Raw genomic sequence first — 7,226 nt, 5'->3', positions numbered from 1 at the left:
GAGGGGCGGCCACGCCCAAAATTCCCCCCAAAAAAATCGCGGAAAAAAAAGAAAAAAATCCCCAAAAATCCCAAGAAGTCCCAAAATGCGGGTGGGGAGGGGGGGGGGACCCCAAACTGGATTTGGGAGCCCCAACATTCCACCTGGGAACCCCAAATTTGATCCAAAAGCCCCCAAATTGCCCCTAAAAGCCCAAAATTCACCCAAACCCCAAATTTTGATCGAAAAGCCCCAAAATGGACCCAAAAGGACTCAAAATTCACCCCAAACCCCCAAAATTCCACCTGGGAACTCCAAATTTGAGCAAAAAGCCCCAAAATTGCCCCAAAATGACCCAAAATTCACCTAACCCCCCCCCCCCAAAATGTCATCCAGGACCCCCAAATTTTTATTCAGGATCCCCAAAATTCCACAGAAATTGCCCCAAAAAAGCCCAAAATTGACCCCAAACCCCAAAATTCACCCAAACCTCCCCAAAAAGGCTTCAGAAATGGTAAAAAAATCTCAAAAAAAGGTAAAAAAGCCCAGAATGATGCAAGAAAGACTCGAATAAAGGTGAAAAAAAAAAAAAAATCCTCAAAAATCCCAAACTCTCCAAGAATCCCCAAAAACAACTTGAAAAAAATCTCCAAAATTCAAGAAGCCCCAAAAATGAAAAAAAAAAAAAATACTCCAAAAAGGCTCAAAAAATTGGGAAAAAAAATACTAAAAAAAAAAGGCAAAAAAAAGGGTCAAAAAATGCAAAAAAAAAAAAAAGACCCCAAACTCCTCAAAAAAGCCCCAAAAAATTCCACAAAAAATCAGGAAAAAAGGGAAAACTCCCCAAAATTCCCAAAATCTTAAAAACCCACCCAAAAAATACTCCCAAAATGGGTAAAAACCTCAAAACATGCTGAAAACAAAAAAAAAAAAGTATCAAGAAATAGTTTAAAAAATCCAAAAAATATAAAAAAATCCCCAAAAGTCCAAAAATTTCAGGAATCACCCCAGAAATTTCCAAAACTCAAAAAAATCCCAACGATAAACCACCAAAAAAGCACCAAAAAAATGCCAAAGAAACCCTAAAAATTTAAAAAAAAATCCCCAAAAAATCAGAAAAAAATCCCCAAAATTCACCCCAGAAAAATTTCCAAAACTCAAAAAAAAAAAAAAAACAACGAAAAATCCCACCAAAAAGAGGCAAAACCCTAAAAATCGCAAAAAAATCCCCAAAAAGTCAGGCAAAATCCCCTAAAATCGGGAAAAATCCCCCAAAAATGGGAAAAAAAAAAAAAAAAAAAAAAAAAAAAAAGTGCAGAGAATAAAAAAAAAAAAAACAGGAAAAAAACAAAAAAATCCCCAAAAAAAGTCAGGAAAAAATCCCAAAAAAATCGAGAACAATCCCTAAAAAATCCCAGAAACTTGCAAAAAAAAACCTTAAACAAATGGGGAAAAATCCCTAAAATATCACAAAAAAAAAAAAATCAGGAAAAATCGCAAAAAAAATCCCAAAAAATCGGGAAAAATAAAAAAAAATCGTAAAAAAATGCAAAAAAAATTAAAAAAATTGGGGAAAATCCCAAAAAGATCCCAAAAAATACCTAAAAAATCCCAAAAAGTTGGGGAAAATCCACAAAAAATTGGGAAAAATCTCCCAAAATTTGGGAAACATCCAAAATAATTGCAAAAAAATTGCAAAGAAAATTGCAAAAAAATCGGGAAAAATCCCTAAAAGATCCCAAAATGTTGGGAAAAAATCCTGGAAAAAATCCTAAAAAATCCTAAAATAATTGGGAAACATCCCAAAAATTCCCAAAAAGTTTCCCCCCCCACAAACTAATAAGCAACTCAGCCAAAGATGAGGTAAGTTGTAACAAGGTCAGTGTACCGGAAGGTGCACTAGGGCTACCAAGACGTAGCTTAAACAAAAGCATTTAACTTTGTTGCCTTCTGGAGCAAGGCAGGCGACCTGGTTCTGAGGATCAGCACGGCGGCCCACTCTCCAGGGCCGCTCGGGCCAATGACACACACAGACATCAGTATGATGCATGGTCAAAAGGCGTTTATTACTTCTTCTCGTGGGATCTTATAGTCTAAGGGGTCTCTACGTCAAAAGGGGGTTTGTCCTTCTTATTTCTGGTTAGTAGGGAATGGAAAAGTACTGGGTAAGGAATGGAAAGTTACTAGCACTCCTGTTAGTGGGGCCACACTCCTAGGGTAATCTCTTATCTTAGAGGAACAAAGGGTCCTGGCTTTCCGTGATATCACGTGATCTTCCGCAGCGCCTTTTCCCTATCTACCACAGAACTTACACCTGAAAAATGTCTGCTAACACCAGATCGTCTTGATGCCAAACTCCAGCCCAATCGACATGATCTGGAATAAGAAAGCTACTCCCCCCACATCTAACTAAAGCATTCACTAGTCCTAGTATAGTGATAGAAAAGACACCATTGGCGCGATAGAGACCACGTACCGTAAGGGAAAGATGAAATAATAATGAAAACTAGCTATAAACAGCAAAGATCAACCCTTGTACCTTTTGCATCATGGTGTAGCAAGAAAAATCATGCAAAATGAATTTAAGTTTGCTACCCGAAACCCAAGCGAGCTACTTACGAGCAGCTATTATTGAGCGAACCCGTCTCTGTGGCAAAAGAGTGGGATGACTTGTCAGTAGAGTGAAAAGCCAATTGAGCTGGGTGATAGCTAGTTGCCTGTGAAACGAATCTAAGTCCACTCTTAATTCTTCTCCAAGGAAAACCTGCAAACCCTAATGAAGGGCCATTTAAAGGATGTACAGCTCCTTTAAAAAAGAATACAATCTCTACAAGCAGATAAATACTGTTTTTCCAACTGCATTGTGGGCACTCAAGCAGCCATCAACAAAGAGTGCGTTAAAGCTCTACACTACAAAAATATAAGAACCTCATGACTCCCTCCCCATTAACAGGCTAACCTATATTCAAATAGGAGAAATAATGCTAGAATGAGTAACCAGGGTCCTCCCTCTACGACACAAGCTTACATCTGTACCTTATGAACAAACCACCAATATACGACAAATCAAACAAGCACAGTATTAAGTATCTTGTTAAACTGACAGAGGAGCGTCCATTAAGAAAGATTAAAACCTGTAAAATGAACTAGGCAAACCCGTCAAGGCCCAACTGTTTACCAAAAGCATAGCCTTCAGCAAACCCAAAACAAGTTTTGAAGGTGATGCCTGCCCGGTGACTCACGTTCAATGGCCACGGTATCCTAACCATGCAAAGGTAGCAGAATCAATTGTCCCACAAATCGAGACTAGTATGAATGCTAAACGAGGTCTTAACTGTCTCTTACAGGCAATCAGTGAAATTGATCTCCCTGTACAAAAGCTGGGATAAACCCATAAGACAAGAAGACCCTGTGGAACTTCAAAACCAGCAACCACCTTAAAACACATACTCACCTACTGGCTTCACTGACACATAAGATTCTGGTCTGCGTTTTTTGGTTGGGGCGACCTTGGAGCAAAACAAAACCTCCAAAAATTAGACCACACCTCTAGACTAAGAGCAATCCCTCAACGTGCTAATTGCATCCAGACCCAATACAGTTGATCGATGGACCAAGCTACCCCGGGATAACAGTGCAATGTCCTCTGAGAGTCCGTATCGACGAGGAGGTTTACGACCTCGATATTGGATCAGGACATCGTAGTGGTGCAGCCGCTACTAAGGGTTCGTTTGTTCAACGATTAACAGTCCTATGTGATCTGAGTTCAGACTGGAGCAATCCAGGTCGGTTTCTATCTATGATGAACTCTTCCCACTACAAAAGGATAGGAAAAGTGAGGCCAATACCACAAGCAAGCCTTCGCCTTAAGTAATGAAAGCAACTAAATTACAAAAGGCTATCACACCACACCATGTCCAAGAAAAGGACCAGCTAGCATGGCAGAGCTCGGAAAATGCAAAAGGCTTAAGTCCTTTAACTCAGAGGTTCAAATCCTCTCCCTAGCTTAACCTAAACCACCCCAAATGACCAACTACCCCCTCTTAATCAACCTCATCATAGCCCTCTCCTATGCCCTTCCATCCTAATCGCAATAGCCTTCCTTACAGTAGTAGAGCGCAAAATCTTAAGCTATATGCAAGGCCGAAAAGGCCCAAACGTTGCTCGCCCTTTTGGACTCCTCCAACCCCTAGCAGATGGCGTGAAACTTCATTAAAGAGCCTATCCGACCATCAACATGCTCCCCAGCCCTATTCATCGCAACCCCAATACTAGCCTTACTCTTAGCAATCTCTATCTGAACCCCACTATCCCTCCCATTCTCCTTAGCAGACCTTAACTTAGGCCTACTCTTCCTACTGGCCATATCAAGCCTAGCAGTATACTCCATCTCATGGTCAGGCTGAGCTTCCAACTCTAAATATGCTCTAATTGGAGCATTACGAGCAGTAGCTCAAACAATCTCCTATGAAGTCACCTTGGCTATTATCCTCCTCTCCATCATCCTCCTCAGCGGCAACTATACCCTCAACACCCTCGCAACCACTCAAGAACCCCTATACCTCATCTTCTCCTGCTGACCCCTTGCCATAATATGATACGTCTCTACACTCGCTGAAACCAACCGCGCCCCCTTTGATCTGACAGAAGGAGAGTCTGAACTAGTATCTGGGTTCAATGTAGAATATGCAGCAGGCCCCTTTGCACTCTTTTTCCTAGCCGAATAAGCCAATATTATATTCATGAACATAATAACCACAATTCTATTCTTTAACCCAAGCTTTCTCAATCCTCCCCAAGAACTGTTCCCAGTCATCCTAGCTACAAAAGTCCCGCTCCTATCAGCAGGATTCCTATGAATCTGCGCTTCCTACCCATGATTTCGATATCACCAATTAATACACCTACTATGAAAAAACTTCCTGCCACTCACATTAGCCCTATGCCTCTGACACACCAGCATACCAATTTGCTACGCGGGCCTACCTCCCTATATAAGACCCTACCGGAAATGTGCCTGAATACTAAGGATCACTATGATAAAGTGAGTATGGAGGTATACCAGCCCTCTCATTTCCTAATACTTAGAAAAGCAGGAATCGAGTCTACACTAGAGGGATCAAAACCCTCCATACTCCCATTATATTACTTTCTAGTAGGGTCAGCTAAACAAGCTATCGGGCCCATACCCCGAAAATGATGGTTTAACCCCTTCCCCTGCTAATGAACCCCCAAGCAAACTTAATCTTCAGCTTTATACCAATCGTTGTAGAATCTACCCCACTCGCTAACTTTGAAAGCTGATCCTCCCTAATATCATCTGAATCATTAAGAAACTATGAATCAGCATTAGCCTTTTAAGCTAAAGAAAGAGGGACCCCCCCCCCCTCCTTAATGGTATGCCTCAACTAAACCCTAGCCCCTGATTTTTTATCATGCTCACTTCATGACTAACCTTTTCCCTAATCATCCAGCCCAAACTTCTCTCATTCGTAACAATAAACCCCCTTCCAACAAACCACCCATCGCCCCAAGTACTACCCCCTGAACCTGACCATGAACGTAAGCTTCTTTGACCAATTCTCAAGCCCATCCTTCCTAGGAATCCCACTTATCCTCATCTCAATAACATTTCCAGCCCTCCTACTACCATCCCTAGACAACCGATGAATCACCAGTAGACTCTCAGCTCTCCAACTGTGATTCATTAACCTGATTACAAAACAACTAATAATACCCCTAGACAAAAAAGGGCACAAATGGGCGCTAATCTTAACATCCCTCATAATCTTCCTCCTACTCATCAACCTTCTAGGACTACTACCCTACACCTTCACCCCAACTACTCAACTATCCATAAACCTAGCCCTAGCCTTTCCCCTATGACTAGCCACCCTCCTAACAGGGCTACGAAACCAACCTTCTGCCTCACTAGCCCACCTCCTACCAGAAGGCACCCCCACCCTATTAATCCCAGCCCTTATCGTAATTGAAACAACAAGCCTACTTATCCGCCCATTAGCCCTAGGAGTGCGCCTAACAGCCAACCTCACAGCAGGCCACCTACTCATTCAACTCATCTCCACAGCCACAACAGCCTTATTCTCCACAATACCAATAGTTTCACTCCTAACCTTCCTAATCCTCTTCTTACTAACCATCATAGAGCTGGCAGTAGCAATAATCCAAGTTTACGTCTTCGCACTACTGCTAAGCCTCTATCTACAAGAAAACATCTAACCTCCAATGGCACACCAAGCACACTCATACCACATAGTTGACCCTAGCCCTTGACCCATTCTAGGAGCAGCCGCTGCTCTCCTAACTACCTCAGGACTAACGATATGATTCCACTACAACTCCCCCCAACTCCTCATCCTAGGCTTACTATCTACCGCCCTAGTTATATTCCAATAATGACGTGACATTGTACGAGAAAGCACATTCCAAGGCCACCACACTCCCACTGTACAAAAGGGACTTCGCTATGGAATAGCCCTATTCATCACATCAGAAGCCTTCTTCTTCCTAGGCTTTTTCTGAGCTTTCTTCCACTCAAGCCTAAGCCTAGCCCCACACACCGAACTAGGAGGTCAATGACCACCCGTTGGAATGAAACCACTCAACCCCATAGAAGTCCCACTCCAAAACACTGCCATCCTACTAGCCTCATGAGTCACCGTCACATGAGCGCACCACAGCATCACAGAAGCCAACCAAAAACAAGCAATCCAAGCCCTACCCCTAACAGTTCTCCCAGGATTCTACTTTACCGCCCTACAAGCCATAGAATACTATGAAGCACCCTTCTCCATCACCGACGGAGTCTATGGCTCAACATTCTTCGTCGCCACCGGATTCCACGGGCTACACGTAATTATTGGCTCTACATTCCTACTAGTATGTCTCCTACGCCTACCACTTCACATCAAACCACCACTTCGGATTTGAAGCAGCCGCCTGATAACTGACACTTCGTAGACGTTGTATGATTATTCGTCTATATCTCAATCTACTGATGAGGATCTTACTCTTCTAGTATATGAATTACAATCGACTTCCAATCCTTAAAATCTGATTTAAACCCAGAGAAGAGTAATAAACATAATCTTACTCATATTAACCCTATCACTAACCCTGAGCATCCTTCTAACCGCACTAAACTTTTGACTTGCCCAAACAACCCCAGACTCAGAAAAACTATCCCCATACGAATGCGGATTCGACCCCCCTAGGCTCCGCTCGAC

The 7,226-nt window shown here is 42.3% G+C and overlaps 1 pseudogene; it reads left to right on the top strand.

Moving 5' to 3' along the window:
- Positions 1 to 6,225: 6,225 nt before the first annotated feature.
- Positions 6,226 to 6,998, top strand: LOC134431557 (cytochrome c oxidase subunit 3-like; annotated as a pseudogene).
- Positions 6,999 to 7,226: the final 228 nt, after the last annotated feature.

The sequence above is a fragment of the Melospiza melodia genome, chromosome W (assembly GCF_035770615.1).
Source record: "Melospiza melodia melodia isolate bMelMel2 chromosome W, bMelMel2.pri, whole genome shotgun sequence".
Classification (NCBI taxonomy): Eukaryota; Metazoa; Chordata; class Aves; order Passeriformes; family Passerellidae; genus Melospiza; species Melospiza melodia.
Note: the sequence above shows the minus strand (reverse complement) of the source record. Positions and strands in the feature narration are given on the sequence as shown.